Below are 18,945 nucleotides of genomic sequence, written 5' to 3'. Positions count from 1 at the left end.
GTTTTGGTGACGCTGTGTCATTTCCTCCTCTGAAGAGTCAGGTTTTTTGATGTGTTTGGAATATGAAGTAAAACAAGAAAGAACATTATGGGGCTATCATGTGTACCAAATTGGGACATTATTGCCAAGTCAAAGGGCCGTTGTGCCAATTTTAAAGATTTTAAAATGCCTGGAAATTGCCTCTTTTTGAAGTCTGTTTACTCAAGAGAATCCTTTTTTTTGTAACGGTTTTAGTTGCTTTAAAGGATGTGTCTCCTGTTGTGAGAATGTGCCTCATTGCCTACACTGTGCTGTGGCAGTGATATTTTTCCTTCCCATGTTAATGTGACCTGATTTAAGTTGAGTCTAGTCCCTCTCAGCACTGTCAAAAGTTCCCTATGTATTTGGGGGCATGGACGTGTTTGACAGACTCTTGGGTGTGATGTCCCTCTGTGTGTAGTTTCTGGGATGGAGGAGATGGAAGTTTGCCCTCCTTTTTTTTTTTTTGCCGATGACTCACTGGTTTTGGCTAGGGTGAGTGAACACACCATGTCACCAGTTGAGTCACTGTACATCTAACAATGGGAAGCTTGGCACAGTTCCTTTTCATGGCCACAAAGGGGACCATTAAGGTTTAAATGCATCCGGATTCAAGTCGACCCTAACACGCCTGGCTGTGTTGCATGAGTGCTCTTACATAAGGTTTCTTCATTTGGCGTGGTGTCAAAAGAGCTATTAGCTGAAAACAGCTTCACTGCTTCTACTCTTAGAAAACTGAGCACAACCACTAATGTTCTCAAAGTAAAGGTGCTATCTGTCTTCTGTTTGCTAAACCTAATGAACCATTGTGTAATACAATTCAACTTTAATCTGTGAATAGGAAACTTACAGAGGGGGAACAAAAACAATCAGAGCGAAGACTGCAATCCTTCCTGTTCCTGTCATATCAGTCCTTTCATTCTCATCTTGCTCTCAATTCTATCAAACAGCTTTCTGCACTCAGTTTCAGGCCTCACCCTTTACAGTCTGGGTCAAAGAGAACTGAAAACAATATTAGAGTTAAGTAGTGTTGCTTGCATCTGACCAAGCTTCTCACCTGTGGAAAGAGGGCAGAGGTAGTAGCAGTGGGATCAGCTGGCTATTGGCCATACAGTTTAAAACAGCTTTTTGTTTTTTCTACAACCTTGAGGGTGTCCCAACTACGACGGTCACCTTTAATTTATAATTTGCGCTATTCTTGAAAATGGAAAAACTTGGATATTGCAAGGGAAGGAGGACCAAGATGCAGGTTGGTGGGCCAACACAGGCCAAACCCCAACAGATATTAAACCTGAAATGATCTTGATCTGAATTCAAAATTCCCTGTGTAATAACAGTTCATGCACACTATTGAAAACTGTATTTTCTGCTGCCCTATTGGTAAACTAGACAATTGCTGGTGTCATATAAAACAGGAAATGGAAATAACTTGCAGCCATACATATTAAAAACCAAACTATCTGAGAGGTTATGAGAAAGCATTTTGAATTTAAAAAAAGTTAACATAACAACACATCTGAAATCATGTGTTAGTTACCTGTAATCAGACTAAATTGATATTTTGTTTTTGTTTAAACTGTGATTCTGTGATTCAGATGTCTGGATCCAGGCTAAGCTGTTAGCTTGTTACTCAAGTGGACAGAGAAACTGCTTCAATTGTTTATGATTATTGTTTCACTGCACATTTGATAACTACCACAGTAGTTCATCAAAGTAATTGATATTTAGCTTGTTTGTGAATGTATTAGATTTCAGTAACTAAATAAAAACAAAGTACTATTTCCCCAACTTGAATTTGGATTTTAAGTCAATTCTCAAGAGGGATATTTTTTAACTAAAGTACAGCTGACTTTTGATCCCCTCAATTCCAAGCATTAGGTTACCCATTGGAATTTGGCAGCGTATTTTCAACAACGTTCTTTGGACTTATAAATGAAACTGCTAAATGCCTTCAGTTAAAGTGCCCATGTAATTAAACATCAATTTTTCTGAGCTTTGAGTTGTTATTTTGTGTCTCTGGTTTAAACAAACTTGTTTAAAAAACACATCCATGCTGTTTTTAGTGAGATACGGTTTTCTGAATGTCCTCTGCCTTCAGTCTCTTGGTGAGGATGCTCCATCATCCGATCACATTATGGTTCCTTATGTACTTCATTTCATGCTTTAGACATTTAGGGAAGAACGCTGTAAAAATGCTCCCTTTGGAACTAACTGCTTGTCTTCCTCCAGGTTTGGACAAATCCTCATGGGAGCCATGGAAAGATTAGAAATGGCAGGAAAAGAGTGCTGCATTTTTACAGGTAGGGACTTTAAATTTCTCCCTTGTTGCTAATGCTTGTGCAACAAGTATACTGTGACAAGTCAAAGAAATGGTAGCCTTAACTAATTTTTATTCTCATATTATTATTGCAATCATGATATTTCTTTTTTGGCCATTGGTGATGTTCACCGAAATAACCAGATGTGTCTGGGGGGCGATAGCTCACGTTTCCTTCAATTCATCTAAATTAAACAATGGCTCATGGGAGCCCCAAAACCGCAACACACCACACACAGCAGCTATTTAAAGTGTAAGCGCCTGCTCCCAATTATCTCCTCCCCATGCTAAACCAGAAGCTCAGGCCACGCAAACGGAGGCCTCCCTACTGGACTGTTATCTGTTTGTTTTCATATTTCCCTTCCCTCAGTCAGCCCTCCTCCCTTGTGCTCTTACTGTTTCTGCCTTAGCCAAGGCTTATTGTGTTTTCCTCCAACTGACCTTGGTTACATAAACTAAGGCCTGATCCCTCCTCCTCCCTCTCCCACCGCTTTGCCTGGCTCCTATCCTCTGTGCGCTCCCACAAAGCCCAGTGTTTTGATTACATTGTGAAATTGGAGCCAGGACTATTTATTCCCAGGCTGGGGTAGCGCGTAGAAACTGGATGGAGGATAAGCCAGAGAGGGGGAAGCCAGGAAGCTTCTGTGGTTGAATCAGGCGGATGGTAGTGGTGGTGGGTGTACTGTTTATGTCTTCTCATAACCTCTCTTTGTGAGCCATGCATCCAGCCGGCTGTTTCAAATGAGCAGAACGTCATCAACTCATCTTCCTGTCAGTAGTGTCTGTGTATAACCCAAACCCCATCATTCAGCTTGGGTCATTGCAAGGTGGCAGATTGGCTGAGTGCTTTGATACCTTCCTGTCCTATAGCTGGAGGGCAAAGGTTTGGGCCCTTTCTGGGCATACACCCTTCTGAAGTGTCATTACGACTGACGCCAAATCCTTGCATGCTGAGGTTTGTAGCCATTATAAGCAGACTTGATGATAACAGTGGGGGAATAATCATATTGACAGTGGTGGCAAGGTGCCCACAAACTGCTGAACCAAATAAGTTCGGAATTGTTGGGTCTCTGTAAAATCCATTAATTTGGTCTAGACCTTTTCCATCTAAAGTGTCTTGAAATAACTTTTATGTTTTGACACTGAAAATAAAAACGAATTGAATAATTTTGGTTCAGTTGTTGAACTCAGCTCCAATAGTGCTCCTCTACGTTATATAGTTACTAGTGCAGTGCCCGTTGAAAATGGGCCTGTCTGGAACAGGCCGGTGGCTCGGCCTGTGGTATTACAGCTTGTAGAATACAACATAACCAAATTGTTCCTCAAAACTACTTACAGAAGGACCCCAAACCACTTCATAAGCACCTCCACTGTATTCCACTATTACCTTACTGATTTACTTGACAGAAAATGTTGCAGATTCAGAATGTAATCACAAAATATCACAATGACCATGGAGTAAGACATGGCAGTGCGCTGCCCACCCGACCTGTTATGACAACTAATCAGCATTAATCAACCGTGTGTGTGTGTGTGTGTGTGTGTGTGTGTGTGTGTGTGTGTGTGTGTGTGTGTGTGTGTGTGTGTGTGTGTGTGTGTGTGTGTGTGTGTGTGTGTGTGTGTGTGTGTGTGTGTGTGTGTGTGTGTGTGTGTGTGTGTGTGTGTGTGTGTGTGTGTGTGTGTGTGTGTGTGTGTGTGTGTGTGTGTGTGTGTGCGCGCGCGTGTCTCGGTGTTGTCTCGATGAGGTCTTGTGTTGTATAATTGTTAATGAATTTAACATTTCATATATTAGGCAAGAGTAGAAAAACTGATGGAACTAGAGTGTTTAGAACATTAGAAAAATCTAAACGTTTTAGCTCGCGGGGAGTTCTCTAAAATACGTTTATGTCATTATTTGATTTTTGGCCATGTTTAACATGAAAATCTGACACTGTAGATATGACAGAAAAATGCGGAAAAGCACAATATGTCCACTTTAAAAAGTCATAAATACTCTTTATTGTGTTCTAGCTTTAATTTTCTTACGTCAATGTAACACTACCTATGATGCTGATTGAAATGCTCCCCCCGAGCTTAATTTGTTTTTTGTTTTTTCCGATGTTGTGATATAGATCTTAAATTTAATTCATAATTGTTTTTAAAATGTCTCTAAATATCTTACGCCTGACTGGGTGAAACCTGCAGAAACCTGAGCTAGCTCCATTTTCACTGGCACTCTTTTCTTGTTGGCAAAACTTCTGGACATAGACCTACATAGTTACTAAACAGAGGTTATTATTAAATCACATCAATGCCTCAATAAGTCAACTGTGCCTGTGATTTAAGTACAAACAATGGTTCTTTCTACAAGACCCTGGGCCAAACATTCCCTTATCTGTTAACTGTGAATCAGGTTTTACTGTAGCAATTCAGTTTATTTTCAATTTAATTACATTTTTGTTTATAGTGTCATATCATAACAGAAGTTATCTCAGGACAATTTACAGATAGAGTAGTTCTAGACCACACTATGAATTACAAAGACCCCACGATCCAGGTGCCACTACAATCCATTGCTGTGTTTGTTCAGTTTGTGTAAAGACACACATGCACCCTTCTCTTGTCTGCGTCACTTCTCATACAAACATACACAGTATAAATGGAAAACAGTGAAATATACAAACCCTCACCCTCATTTTCATACTTGTGATTTTGAGTTAGGGTAGCTTGTATATAGGGTGAAGTAAAGTCGTGCCTGTTGCTCTCATCATTAGTGAATTACTGGTTAATAAAATCGTGACACACAGAGACACACAAACGTGAACACACATGGCTAAGGCCAACCGGAGATGAGCTGCCAAGCATTAAATTACAGGGAAATGATCAGGGTAGACAGGAAACTGTGTGTGTGTGTGTGTGTGTGTGTGTGTGTGTGTGTGTGTGTGTGTGTGTGTGTGTGTGTGTGTGTGTGTGTGTGTGTGTGTGTGTGTGTGTGTGTGTGTGTGTGTGTGTGTGTGTGTGTGTGTGTGTGTGTGTGTGTGTGTGTGTGTGTGTGTGTGTGTGTGTGTGTGTGTGTGTGTGTGTGTGTGTGTGTGTGTGTTCACGGTGTCCAAAAAAACGGGAGTTCAGTTTACTTGTGTGTTGGTTTGATAGAACACATTATTTGAACAATTTTGCTGCTTCTGCACACAAAGTTAAAGGTAGATTAAAGTGTTAAGGAAAAGGGTGAATATAAGACTGAAACCAACTCTGATTTTGGAAAATAATACACAAACCAGGGTGGGACTTGCAAATGGATCTCCTGTTTGGCTTCATCCAGGCATGATTCATCTTGGTTTTATTGGCAGTCTGGTAGCAGACCATGGTTCACTATTGAAACTGTTGAAACTGTGCTGTTTCTGTCAGACTGAGGCACAGGACTAGTTCCTATTTAGAAGTTCTACTGTAAGTAAAATGCACTTTAATGGATCACAATGTCCATCAGTTTTGAGTGTTGTCTTAAAGGGAAACTTTCAGTCCTTTAACCATGTTTTTGTGTGTGTGACTGATGGGAAAACAATCTCTGAAGTTGGTCCAGTATTAAGCAAGATTGCTGCAGTGGCAAAGCAAGCTACAATGAAAGTAATTGGGAAATTGCGCACCTTCAATTTATGCCCGCCAAAGTGTTTGTTTTACCACTGACAGGCTCAGGTTATTGGGTCACGTGTCTGACAACATTATGGAAGGATCTCTACAGAGATATACCTTTTTTTTCTAAAGAGTAAGCTCCTTTGTTTTTAATATCCCCAAAATTGCTATTGCAAAACCCATCAGACTCAGAATAAAGTGACGGTTACAGCTCAGTACTGGATCAATTCCAAAGTTTTTTTTCACTTTAATACATGGGAAAATATGGTATAGGGTGAAAAGAATTACCCTTTAACACCTAGAACAATACAAGAGCAGTACAAGAGAAAGTAGGATTGAAATCTGTAAATATCTGAAACAGTCTGAGCAAACATTCAGTACCTACCGGGTATTTTTTTTTTAAATTTTGTTTTTTTTAAAACAAAACATACAGAACACACATGTATTGAAGAATCACCCATAAAAATCACTGGAAAGAAATCATGATACATACTTGAATCAATTTTGTTTTTTCAAAAATCCCTATTTTTTACCTTCATAGTGTTTGAAGTGATGGAAGAAGAAAAGCCTTTTGATGATCCCGGGGGGGAAATCTCACTTTTACACTCTGCCTGTGTGTAATGCAACAACATACATGCACAAACAGGATTTTATACATGCACAAAGGGGAGAGATGCCAGATAAGGGGACTGTCCAATCTCAAAATTGAAAATCAAATACCTACCCAACCAGCAAATAGTCAAATATTCAAGTCCAGCACAAAGCTGCCTCCTCAAAACATAACTACACTTTGGGGCCAGAGACTCATGTGGTGACCACAGGACTGTGGTTTCTCAGTTTGGTAATGGCCTCTAGGCTGTACCATTAGTATCTCTCAGAACCTCAGCAGAGAGGGATGGATAAGGGGCTTCAGATTAGTGTGTTTTTAAAACGTATCAGACATCTTAGTTAACATTAGGGGGTTTCATAAAGAATCTGGGATGATACCAAATAAACCTGCTTAAATGAGCCCATACTGTGTCCACAGATTAATTTAAGTCACAGGCTTCGTTAGGGGACCCTGCCTAACTGCTGAGTCACAGCCTCTGAAATACTGCTTGGTATGTTTGGCCTGGAGGTTAGGTTTGTCAATTGTGTTCACTCTGTTTGGTATAGTACTTGGTGTTTTGTTTCTTGAGTCACTTTCACACAAACGTTAAAGCAATGGCTCTAAAAATCGGATCACCTCGAGACAGGTTGGCTGCTCAATGAGGTGCGTCTGCTGCTCCAAATGAAACACAACGAAGTGGAAAAGTCCTCTTACAGTGATGTTAAACGCTGCTGCCAGCATATGTCAGTTAACTGTCAGTGTCAGTGTTATTCAAAGCAAGGTGAGACCGATGATCATAGCCTCTGTCTCATTCCAGTGTGCCTCCTCCTTTTTCCTGTTGTGAAAAAGGGTGTTGGAAGAGGCTTTCTTTGGTTTTGCTAAAATCATGAAGCATGGTGGAAGTGATTAGAATATTTTCATCATCCATCCTCCTTATTAATGAATGCTGCTTGTCAGGCTCCTAGTGGAAATGTCTACATTTTCAGCAGTGGACATTGCAGGGTGTGGTGTGACTATTGCAAACTGCTCGGTAGCCACATAGAAAAGTGGTGCTGCGAACCAGACCACTTCCCATTTAGACTGTTTTTCCATACACTTATGCTGGCTTCGGATGACTCAGTTTGACTTGGTGTGTCAGCCCAACAGGAATTTGAATTTTCATTAAAACAGTGGTGTGACATTTCCAGGCTAAAGGCTCTATAGGTAGCTCTGTGTGTATTTTAAAACATTAGAATTTTAGAGAATTTCTAATCTCATAAACCACTGAGAGTGAATCTTGTGTTCTGGATGTTATAATACCGTTGGTGATTTCTCTGTGTTTTTGTTCTGGTGCTCTGCATAGATCTGACCCCTGCCCGCCTACTCTTATCCCCAGCTCTCAGTGGATAACACGTTTCATTTCCTATACATTCTTGACAGTAAAAAATCGGGGGCGCCGGGTTAGCTCACCTGGTAGAGCGTGCGCCCCATGTACAGAGGCTCAGTCTTCTGTGCAGCGGCTGTGGGTTCAGACTGCAGCCATTTGTTGCATGTCATTCCCCCTCTCTTCCCCTTTCATTCCTAAACTGTCCTATCCAATAAACGCCTAAAATGCCCCCCAAAACATCTTAAAATCAAAACAAAAATGTAATTTAGTTATGTAAAAGTTTTTTTCATGAAGTGACAAAATCCGGAAATGTTGGTCTTCATTAGCAGTGACTCATCACCACTCCTAAAGGCTACAGCTGAAAGTGAACATAAAACTGTTAAATAAAGCAGATATCTGAAGGTACAAACAGAATCTCAAACCACAGAAATTCAGTTAGATGCTAAAGAAATACTGTAAACTGAACACAGAGAGACTTTTAAAAACTCCTTTCTCTCTGGTCTCCAGCGCAAGCAAGAGTTGGGTGAACATGAGTTGAGAACATTTGAGGGGGAGAAAAGGGGGTTGGCCGAGTCGGAGGCACTTAAGCCGTATTCCAGAGACGGCCTAACTTGGGCTCGGGTCCGTGCGCTAAAAGTTATAAAGGAAACGTAAATCAGTGCGGCATGGTTTGGCTCGGCTCTGCTAAAAGTGCCACTGGAAAAAAAACAATACCATTTCATTCAGATCATAAAAAAAGTTGACCCTTTGCTTTGTTTGAGTTGTTCCAATGTTGTTCCAAACAGACAATATGTTGCTGTCTATGGTCCGTGTGATGGAAGAGATCATAGTACATGAAAATTATGGGGGATTAATAAATGGACAATCTGGTTAGCCCCTTGAGGAGGTAAAAGCAAAAACAGCAAATTGCAGTATTTCCCTCCAGATGTGACCATCTGGGGTGTGATGATGTTTGTAATAGGTACTTTAGTAAGTTTAAGTCTATAAGTAGTGCATCAATTAGTGTGCTGTTGTGGTTTTGCCAGAAGGATGTGCTCATCTCAGAAAGTGGCTGCTAATCATAAATCCCTTCCCAGGTGGACTGTAAATCACTCGCAAGCCATTTGTTCCCTGGGACTCAATGTTCCTGATGACAGAGTCAGACTCCAGCTTGTCAGCCACACATTACTAGTGCAGGTATCTTGTAAAGAAACTCTGAGTCCATGTCTGACGCTAGGTCTGCACAATTCTGGGAAAAATATGAATGTGTTGCTTAGAATTGATATCACGATTCTCTGCCACGATCCTTTTGACCAAGAAAAAACGACATATTGGCAGTACCAAACCAAGGTTGGTATAGTTTTGCGTTTTCCATTAGTTTTTTTAATTTGTTTTGACCTTTTGTTTTCAAATTCAGTTTTATTTAATTAGGTTTTGCCGCGGATTTGATGTTTATTTTTCATTTTTAGAAAATTCGTAGTTTTAGTTTTTATTAGTTTTAGTCTTTTTTTGTAATATAGGTTATTTGTCAGGATTCAAAAAGGTCAGAAAAAGTATTGTATAACTCAACAAAAACACCACACAATTTTAGAAATATGTATTCAACAATAACACCAGTACAAACAATGTACATATGACGATGAACACAGATGCGTAAACAGTCAGTACAAGATGCCGCATTAAGTGCAGAATGTGTTTGACGTGTTCCAGGAGAAAAACATAAGTAGCAAACAGACTAAAGAAGACTTATGTCAACAGGTGTTTTGAACAGTTGTGTAGACATCCAAGTATTAATCCACATATTAACCCACGTTCCTTCCCGCTTTTGGTGTTCCTGCGTATTTACTAACCAGCTATAGGGTCGCCTGGGAAAGCACGCCTGTAGTGTTCTACGTATCCATGCATTAATACCTGTAACGTTACTGGGAGTTAGCTTGTGTATCGGCGATAGGCTTTCTCTTTTACCTTGTTTAGGGAAGCGAGGTTAGCCTCTTTGTGTTCGACCTATCTGACGCCCTCTTCGCATTTCTTTTCTTTCCCATTCGGGTAAACTTAACAGTCGAGTATTTTTCTTTTGTGTGTCCTTTGTCTGTCTGATGGTACATGAAATGCAAACAAGTGATGTAATACCAAGCCCAATCAAACCCCGCTTATCTCCACACCCTCAGAAAGACAAGGTGACTTTCCTGGAGCGAGGCAGATGGAGTGCTCGCAGTAAGCAGAACAGTATAATCATATCAAGTCATTCAGTCGTTCTCTATTCTTCTTTTTTTTGTCTGCATTATCACATGACTTCCACGAACGAGACAGAGGAATGAAGAGCCGGGGCCATCAACCCATTTTGCTGATTACATCCTTTTTTTATATTATTATTTTTTAAAGTAAAGTCACCTACATTCATCTTGGGCTTCCCGGACAAGCAGGGCAGGGTGCAGAATCTCAATTCCTGTCTGACCAATTTTCACAAAATTTATTCACTCACTCTGGCTTTTTAGCAGCCTGAAGCCTTTTTCAATTTAGTTACACATGGGTGTTATGGAGAAAATCAAATATCACAATATTTTTCACCAAATACGATATCAATACCTCAACGATATTTTAGTGTTGACTATTGGTGCTTTTACCAAATATAGACACAATGAGATTTTTGATAAATGATCATCAGTAATGTGAATGTAAAGACTAAGTGGGTAAAGGCAAAATAATAGAACAATTACAACAGTCTGGTAAGAACAGAAAAGGACATAACTTTACTGTAATTCAGCCGTCAAAACCAGGAAAAGACAACACTTACCGTATTACAATTTTACGATTTAAGTACGATGTAAATCTAAGACAATATCTAGTGTAATATCACGATATAGATATAACATTGATAAATTGCCCAGTCTAGTTCCAGCCCCCTCCTTGACGAGGGTTTCAGACCATAAGAATATTAGACCCAATCAGGGTTGAGTGCTTACTGGGCAGTCCACAGCTTTGGATGTTATAGTTCTGTGTTGTCAAAATTGGGGGAGGCTGTGATAAAAGGTGAAAGAAGTAGGTCATCCACAGGGTTCCCTTTCATACGGTGTCTGACTTTGAAAGGAAAATGCTGAAACTGGGATGTTAGAAGTGCAAGAGCTTTAGTCTTTGTTGAGATCTTCAACACCTCCGATTACGAATAAGTTTTACTTAAATCTTTGTGATTCACTATCCAAACATTTCCAAACCCCCGAGAGAAAAAGAAGACTACAAAAACAATAAAAAACACTTGTGCATGAAATACAACTACATTTTAGATTCAGCCCTAATGAGGTATTCTAAGTTGGGCCGTGGCAGACACTTTTTTTTTTTCTTCTTTTTTTTTTTTTATAAATTATTCAAATGTATTAAAATGAGAGGATAGCATTTGCTCCACTGTGGCTTTGTTTTTTGGTTTTGATTATTTGCTTGTTCGTTGCTGAGGTTTTGGCTTAGCAGCTGTGTGAAATTGCTTTCCCATCTGTTACAAGATTTTAAATTGTTCATATTATTAAGAACATTAAAGGTGTGCTGTCTCTTTTTCAAATGAATATAGTTTCATTAGATTTCTCCAATATGTGATGAAGTCTTCTCAGACATGTCTTTAACCATGGCTAGTGTCACTTATTTTTCTCTCCTTCCTAATAATTCCCATCTTCAACCTTGTCCCGTACCCTGACCTCTCTTTCATTTAACCAGACGTACTCTGCCTCTCTTCGCCCTTCCCCCTCCATCCATCCAAGACAGACTAAATTAATACAGACTGAGTAAGAGCAAAGACGCAGAGAAACAGGTAAATTGGAAAGACAAAGAGCGGCAGCACAGGGGATGAGGGAAGTGTGTGCGTGTGTGTGTGTGTGTGTGTGTGTGTGTGTGTGTGTGTGTGTGTGTGTGTGTGTGTGTGAGATAAAGAGAAAGAATTGATAGAATGGATTGAAAGAGACAATGGAGAGATTAGGGGATGGAGGCCAGATGATATCCAGAGGGGTGCAGTTAAACACATGAGGCTGATCAATAAGGTATGCTTGCCCCAATGAGAGTAGGCCTTTCTTAGTGTTAAACGCGCACAGACAAAAAGGATGAAAGGACAATACACACCCTACCTCACCGCATACATTTACACTGTGACCTAGGGCTGCCGGATTATGGCCAAAACGGTAATCACAATTATTTTTGATCGATATTGAAATCACAAGGAATTATCACAATTATTTGTTGATTTTAATCAAAACAAATTTTGGTTAAAGGGGATGTAACCTTCCCCCTTATTACCTCATAAGGAGCAAGAGTCCAGATTGGTCCATCTAAACTTTCGTTTTCTCAAAGGCAGATTCCAGGGCTCGGTTTACACCTAACGCCATTTCTATCAACTGGGGGACCATAGGCAGGCTGGAGGCATATTGATGTTAAAAAACTCATGAAGTGAAATTTCCATCACATAGGACCCTTTAAAAAGTTAGAGCCGTCTGCTGGTAAAATGAATTCTGAGAGGGAACCATTCTTTTAGAAACCAGTGTTGGGCCCGGTTTGTTCTGCTCTATCCATGCCACGTTGACACGCGTCTCCAAAACAGCCTAACAGCAGGGAAGGCAAATGTGGCTCCCTGAATATTTCAGGCAAGGAATCCCGCACACGTGATCAAGGGGGAAAAAGGCAGGTAAACCTTTTTACTGCTCAGCCATATTGTATTAGAAAATTAGTCAAGTTGTGTCAGTTGGTTGCCTGATTGTGGCTCTTCACGGCTTTGCTCAGCGTGTCTACCCTGGAAACACCCTATATGTGCAGCGCTGGCTCTTAGGAGGAGCCGGCGTGGAAATCACAGGCTCGCTCTATCCCAGTATTTGGCCCACAATTACAATGGTGTCATACATGGAATTTTGTAATGCAAACTCTACACAATTATATTGGTGTACCTAAAGGGTGACAAACATGAAGTACAGAGTCAACTGTGTGACATCATTGTCAGGCCATGTGTGTGCACATGCATATTAGCTCTTCTTTATTTAGTTGTAGACAACCTTTGATCGTAGCTTTTGAGCTGGGAAAACATGCCCAACCAAAGACAACCAATGACTTGCTGGTGTGAAGAATTAATGAAGACATTTGGGAATTGAAGCAGTACTTTGTGTGTGTGTGTGTGTGTGTGTGTGTGTGTGTGTGTGTTTATTTTTACTGGTCTCTAATTTACCAGCTTGTGCATCTGTTACCTGACTCCTTCAAGGCCCACAGTTCCAGAGGAGTGGCGACCAGCCTTTGAAACCAAATACACTTTTTATCATATGCTGTTTACATGGAGCGGCTGCTATGAGTCTGGCTCTATCTGAGCTGACCAGCTGGGAGGACATAGTAATGACTAGGGTGCTGTCATGCCACTGTGCTGATACCAGTGTGGGAGAGACTGTGTAAATAGACTGTCAATCCTTCAATATAACCACTACAGCATCCTGAAAATACACACACACACACACACACACACACACACACACACACACACACACACACACACACACACACACACACACACACACACACACACAAACACAGACAAGAGGGAGGAAGATGAAGTACAGGGGAGTTGTTGTGGTGCCTTAAACAAGCAATTCAAATACAGTACGTTCTGCCCCATGAGGGTTTCAGACAAAGAGGACAAACATGGTTGTTGAGCCACATCAACACACTGAAGTGCTGCTGTGAGAAGCCAGTCACTCCCTTTAATTGGGTCTTCCAGATTTGGGACCGCAAGATTTAAAATCTTTTCATTGGATGCATGCGTGCAGATGCATGTATGTGGATTTCACAGGTTTTCCACAGTTCTGTTTTGTTGATCCATCAGAGACTGATTAAACATGGCCACATTTAAACACATTGACTAACTCCTCTTCATAATTGAGAAAACAACTGGTAGAAGGACTTTTATTAATAAAATGCAGTATAGAAATAAAAGTTAGCAAGAGTAAGAATTGGAGCAGTAATCAGGGCCAGTTATGACATTAAATGAATTTATGACAGACAAATACATATACTCCCCCCTGCCACTGTAGACAAGAGTAAACCGAGATGTGTTTGTTCAGTCTATGGCAGAGTCAGGGTGTGGTTGTATTCGGTTGCTGAAGTGTATTGTCCTGTGTATTTGTAGGCCAGCCAGACACACACAAACAAAAATGATTATCCTGTTGCAACCTGCAAGAGTAGGGGCGTACACTGACCGGAGTGGCTCTGATCCTGCATGGGTAGAGGGGTGCATGATGATGCGTGCATGTGTGCGTTATTCCTCTTCATTGATCTGTTAACAATGAGCTCTGTGAGAGACTACAGTGCAGTGACACTACTACTTGTGTGTGTATGTGTCCGTCTCTGTGTGTGTGTGCATCTCTGTGTTCTATACATTTTGTTTATGCCAAAACTGTTAAGTGAGCACAAAACTAAATAAAGGTGCTTGCCAATCTTTTTGAAAATATTTTGAGAGCGGAATTGTGATTTTGTCTGAAATTGTTCTTGTTTCCTCAAGGGGCGTCATGTACCGTATAAGTGTTGCATCGCACGAAAAGCTTGTGTACCCTGGTTTTCATCCACAGCTTATTTCCCATTGATAAAAACCATGTATTATACATGTGAATATTCCTGTGCATAGGTACTTTCCAAGTCTTCTGGTATGGAAGTCCTTTATACATGACTCCCCAGCTGTTTTATCAGATTCTGACTACAGAAGCAGTTTAAAATATGCTTTTCAAAAGGTTTTGACTTGCAGGACTGACACATATGTCACTGTTATCTTAATAAATAGTTCAGGTAAATGACTTACTACATATAGGAAGCACACACGAGCAAGATATTTATTACATTTAGTGTCATGCAGGTTTACTGAATGTATCTTTTACAGTGACTCATTTAATACATCTTAAAGGTCCATGGCATCAGTATTTCACTTGATGATGTTTTTTAACATTAATATGCATTACCCCAGCCTGCCTATGGTCCCCCAGTGGCTAGAAATGGTGATAGGTGTAAACCGAGCCCTGGGTATCCTGCTCTGCCATTGAGAGAATGAAAGCTCCCACCCCCCTCTCTCCTCCTCCTCAAAAGCTGGAGAGACACAGAAATGGCACATACTAAGGAAAGCTCATTGTGTGTCAAAGCTTAAGTGAAAAAAGACTGAATCTGCAAACATGCTAGCATCTATGTGAAGCTGTAGTCAGGCACAGCTGTTCTATAAGGTGAATGCTAACAAGCTCACAACAACAATGCTAACATGCTGATTTTAAGCAGGAAACCATGGTCATAATTCCTCAGTTTGTCCTTGGGTGAAACTGACCCGTTTATCTACATCAATGTTCTTTTTCTCACTATGACTCTAGAGTCTGCATTCGCGCCCAAGCTCGTCAACGTCAATCGCTCTATCACACACTCCCCACACACAGAGAGAGGAAGGTTCCGGCCCCTGCTCTTATATGGAGAAATGGATAGCAGACCTTCTGAAGATATCACCCCATGTTCTGGAGAGGGCTCACCAAATCACAACAGACCAAAAAACCGACATTCATTTTGACTTGTTTAAACTACAAAGGCAGAACATCCTTAGAGCTACAAGGGCAAAGAAGACGTGATGTAAAAAAACAGCAGAATAAGATTTCCTCCGGACTTATCAGCAGATACAGCAAAGGCAATATGACTACAAGAGTAAGAAACTCGGTGAAAGAGACACATGAAACTAATCTTCCCCACCCGAGTGGGTTTGACCAACAGGTAGTGCACAGCTATCTTTAACACACCCGCGGGCTCAGAGCAGTACATTAGAGACATAGAGAGCTTTTATTAGGAAAACAGTCGGATGAAATGGTAAAAAAAAATGTAAATGCCTTCTTAAGGCGCTGGTTACTTAATGTGTTTTATGTTTGCACCATACTTTAAAAATTAAAGATTTAAGTAATTAGTTAAAGTTTAAAAAGGCTACAAAAGGCTTTATAATTGTCTTTATGTTAAGTTTAAACGGTAAGTATTTCTGGAAATGAAGTGGATTAATTTTAATTTAGCAAGCAATGTGAACAGAGGTTTTAAGATAATACATAAGAGTGGTTCTTCATTAAAGTGTGGACCTGTTTTTAAGCAGTAAAATTAAGATATTAAAGGGTTTAGGCTGATCGTATGTTCCAATTGGGTTTAGGGAAATTATCTCTGTTTATTATGGCCTCAACTTTATTCAGTAACCTTAATGTCTTCTTGCTTTATCCTCCATGGCAGTCTTGAAACATGATGAAAAAATGCTCCTATAATATGCTAATTTTGAGGTTCATAATTGTATTTTGAGGTTGTTTCATTTTCAAAAACACTGTTTTATAATTTCAGCTTTCTTATTGTTACCCGCTATAACAAATGGCAGATATTTTAGTTTAATGTATTCTACGGTACTGTAGAGGCCAACCCACTTTTAATTTAAATTTTCATGTGAGAGGTAAGGACTACAAAACCCTTTTTCAGGTAGAAAGTAGCACACGAAGTGCAAGTCTTGGCTTAAATCTTGAGGCCCAGCTTCTCTCAAAACATTAATTATTCTCAGGTGGAAATTTGTGATGTACTACTTCAGTTTGGTCAGTAAATAACTTCTATGCTTCACACACACACACACACACACACACACACACACACACACACACACACACACACACACACAGACTGGTAGTTGCAACCAGCAGGAGACTCATGGGGGGTTGGGAGGGTGTCTATTGTGTTTTTAATGTAGTTCTTATTCCCCTGTATTGGAACAGAAGGCGTAAGAGGTGGTCACACAGAACAAACTAACCCCTTACACACACACACACACACACACTCTCCTGTTTTCTTTCCCAGCCTCCTTTGCCCTGCCACTGGGGGAGGAGGAAATGCATGCAGAACAGGACCACTGGTGCGTTTTGATCTCACCACGACAGTTGGGATGACTCATAAATCAAGCCCACAACCTGTCTACTCTAGCGCCTAATCATCCTCCACCCTCCCACCTCCTCTTTACACATCCTCTTGTCTTCACCTTGGTTGGTTGGTATTTTGGTTTGGTCTAATTGCGCTGGGAATTGACTGGGCGTGCGTGCGTGCGTGCGTGCGCGCGCGTGCGTGCGTGCGTGCGTGCGTGCGTGTGTGTGTTTATCAGGGCCTGGGCAGCTGTGAAATTTACGTTGTGTAATCTCATTGATCCCATTACCAACAATGTTGATGCAGTGCTCAATCTACACTGGTGTCAAAGGGGCCCAGGGTTGTGGTGCTGAATGTTGAACTGGTAGCTTTGCACTTCAGAAGGTACATCACAACATTTTGGGAAACACTCTTATATAAAGATTGATGCCAGTTTTGTCTTTGTATTTCCTGGAAAGAGATACTGGGACAACAACAATACTAACTTACTGATTTTAAGCAGGAAACCAAGTTCATTATCTTAGCCTGGTGTGCTAACATATACATTTATTTATATATATATATATATATATATATATATATATATATACACACACACACACTGAAGTTATTACAATGTATACTGTGGGGAATTCACTGTTGCCACTTTATTAGGAAAACCTAACTAAAACATTGTAGTCCAGCAGTCCAACAATAACAAGCTTTTATGTAAAGGTTAATATATTCTGATTTAGTTGAAATTGTTTTAGAGAGGTTTTGATTCAACTGTGGTTTTGATTTTGGAGGAACTGTGTTGCATTATACAGAGATGTTTCTGTTGGCCCACCCTCATGATATAAATGTGGTACACCTGTAAACTTGACAATTCGCTGGCCCTCGAAAAAAAACAGAAAAGAGTAGTAGAGGTATAAAACTGACAGATCTGTTTATATCTTTATATCTTTATATCTTAATGTTAACATTTTAAGGTATTTTCACTTCTGTTCATTAATTAACAATTTAATGTCTGCTTATCATTTGTATATGTAGTAATATTCTATATATAATGTTCTTTCATGGATTAATAGATTTGTTACTTGGTACACATGTTTTATCCTTTCCCTCATTTAAGTGAAACATGCTGATTATATGCTACAAAAAAAAATGCCAATGACCTGAAGGGTGGTGTTATTGCATTTAAGTGGTATTTGTACTTTATAGTTTGTCTTCCTTTCCTCTGTGTAAATAGCCACCTCTCACCATTGAGTGACCCTCTACTGCCATCGTTTCTCAAACCCCGGGACTCCAGGCCAGAGACAAACCTCAACTTGTCATCGGAGGAACACAGTGAATCAGGTCAGATTCCTTTTGTTCAGCTCTTTGTACCAAATACTGAAATATTTGGGGTGCTAACGGTGAAAATCCTGGCTGCCCCTCCGAACTATGTGGTGTTGTGTTCATGGCTGGATGAAAGTAAAGTCCCGGCTGCTGCCTCCCTTTTAAGGTCAGGTCACCCAGACCTCATTTACTGTAGATGTGAATGATGTTCCTTTGGAGGAATTCAGAGCAGACGTGTGTGCTTCTGCTTGTGAGTGTGTGGGTGTTGTTACCCATGTGCAAGAGCAATATGGTAAATGAGACTGTTAGGGAGGGTGGAGGTGTGAGACTTGACTGGATTTCTTTACCATTGGACAAATATATACTCACTCAGACATAAACTTCACACTACCCCTGCATACATTTTTTAGCCTGTATGATCTGTGGGCCTCAGTACTGATACAAAAAGAATGCTTTCAAATATGGTATTTTTCAGTTCCTCAAGTATTGCTGAGTACTAGCATATGTCCCTTTCTTTTTTTTTTTTGAAGATTATTTTTGGGCTTTCCCACCTATTAATGGACAGGATAGCTAAGTGAGAATGTATATATCTGATGGACTGTGAAGAAAAAAAAAATACAGCTTAAATAGGTAGTTATCTGGAAATGAAAATACATCTGTAGTCAGGGCCTACAATATTATCTCCCGACGTATGGTTAACTTACTCTGAAGTAATACAGCTTCTTCATCAACAGGATCATCAAAAAAAAGACATGCCATGTTTGAGGAAAATAAAGTTTTATATTCCAACGTTACCTAACAGAGTTAATAAACCATCCTGTTTTTGAAACGGGCTGGAGCACCCCC

At 40.2% G+C, this 18,945-nt stretch overlaps 1 protein-coding gene across 3 annotated transcripts in view; it reads left to right on the top strand.

Moving 5' to 3' along the window:
- Positions 1 to 18,945, top strand: part of plxnb1b (plexin b1b) — a 118,975-nt gene that overhangs the window by 24,694 nt on the left and 75,336 nt on the right. For 2 of the 3 annotated variants that reach the window (XM_034869127.1, XM_034869125.1), the window contains exon 2: positions 18,011 to 18,117. The gene's annotated coding sequence lies outside the window, so the exon portion shown is untranslated. Of the gene's footprint in view, positions 1 to 2,247; positions 2,319 to 18,010; positions 18,118 to 18,945 lie in introns of all 3 variants that reach the window. The other variant, XM_034869126.1, reaches the window with a different exon arrangement.

This window comes from Etheostoma cragini, chromosome 4 (genome assembly GCF_013103735.1).
Source record: "Etheostoma cragini isolate CJK2018 chromosome 4, CSU_Ecrag_1.0, whole genome shotgun sequence".
Taxonomy (NCBI): Eukaryota; Metazoa; Chordata; class Actinopteri; order Perciformes; family Percidae; genus Etheostoma; species Etheostoma cragini.
Note: the sequence above shows the minus strand (reverse complement) of the source record. Positions and strands in the feature narration are given on the sequence as shown.